The sequence below is a fragment of the Dermacentor albipictus genome, unplaced genomic scaffold (genome assembly GCF_038994185.2).
Source record: "Dermacentor albipictus isolate Rhodes 1998 colony unplaced genomic scaffold, USDA_Dalb.pri_finalv2 scaffold_15, whole genome shotgun sequence".
NCBI lineage: Eukaryota > Metazoa > Arthropoda > Arachnida > Ixodida > Ixodidae > Dermacentor > Dermacentor albipictus.
Genome location: NW_027225569.1, coordinates 1,063,408 through 1,065,119, shown reverse-complemented (window position 1 = coordinate 1,065,119; position 1,712 = coordinate 1,063,408).

Below are 1,712 nucleotides of genomic sequence, written 5' to 3'. Positions count from 1 at the left end.
TTAAGCCTGAACACGGTGGTGAGCCTGAGCAAAGAGTTCTTAGTGATGATTTCCGTTCCATGGCACTTTCACAAGTACTCGAATGTGGCTGGTCATAAGAACGGTCGGCCGCGTCCGCGTTTTTAGGTAGCGCGTACACCTCATTTGGACTATGTCGCTTCTTTCGCGGCGGGAAGCTCAGCAGGCCTCTCCCTCTTCTTGGTCGCCTTCGATAAGTGCGACACACAGTCCGGAAATATTTTAGGCACTCCGTCTTTGGGAAGGCACGCTCGGCGAGGAGTACTTGCGATCACATGACCCTTTTACTTGGCTTCCCACGCCTTCAATGCCAAATGAGGCTCTGTGTTTCTCGCATAAGCAGTAGGATGACTGTAACAGGCGGTCTTCCCGTGGAATTGCATTTCTCGACGATTTTAGTCGCTCTTGGCCTTTCGACGCGGAGAACAATCACAAATTTACTTTGCACGTTTTGTAGCCAGTTTTGCAATTTGGAGCAAAGCATTTTCGCCCCATGCTCACCTTAAAATGCGATGCACAGTACTAACTTTACAAAATGCACAGAAATACCGGTGCGGTCGCGCGCGCAGCTTGGACATACAGCCAGAAATACCACATACCCAAGCGGATCACCTAAGCACCACTCCGGGGAGCGCGCGACGCTGTAATGCAGAGGGACGAGGGACGAAGCGAGCTGTCCTCCTCCTTCATCTGGCGAGCCATTAGCGTCAGATGGCGAGAGCGAACAAGAACGCGCCTACGCAACGCTACGGACTCCAAGCGACGGGCGTAGACGCCGTTTTGTCTAGACCACGGTCTAGACAAAGCGGCGCCGTACTGCCTTCGTGGCCTAACATGGCCGGCCACTGAGCAACAACAAACAAAAGCGGCGTGAAACACGCAGCAAGTGGTAGCCGTGATGGCCGTCGTAGACGTGGCGCAGTGTGCTTGGGATGCACACTGCAGACAGATCGCGCACGCTGAAGCTTGTACAAGGAATATCACGCTGTTGCAGAAGGCGACGATGAACTTTTCTTTTTAAATCAGCCTGTCCTAACAGTAATTTAATCTTTCAGTAACGTGCTTGGAAAGTGGCGATTTTTTATGTTCTCATTATTAATAACAGTACTGGAGTTTTGGGAAGACAGTAAATACTGTTCCTGCATAGTCGTACATGCTAATAACGAATTTTTCTATTATTGTAATAAGGAAGAAGGAATCGATTTATTGGATCGGGAACAGATCAAAACGATATTTGTTTCAAACGTGATTCATTTGACACTGACGCATTCAACACCTTATAGTTTTCAGAACCAATCTGTATTCATCAAAATAAAGAACTAGAACAATCAAATAAATAATAAATAAACGACCCCTCTGAGGTCACGCGTAAATCGCCGCGAGGAGTTCGTTTTAAGCGACGGTAACTATTCAGTCTAATTGAAGATCTCTCTGGTATACGGCACTACGATGCGGAGCTCTTTGTCACAAATCAGAAACCTAAAAAGAGCAGTTTGAATGCTTGTGACGCCCGCCCGCAACGTACTTTCAAGTAGGGCGGAACGGAGAAATTGGCCCAGACCGCTACCCCTGCTGCCACCTTACGCAAAACGGCGGGAACTCTAGAGCCATCGCGTACTGCGCGGCGCATTGGCGAAGCGGCGCCGTACGGCCAGTTCGTAGGCAATGACAGATCATAAGGAGCGGCAGCCCGC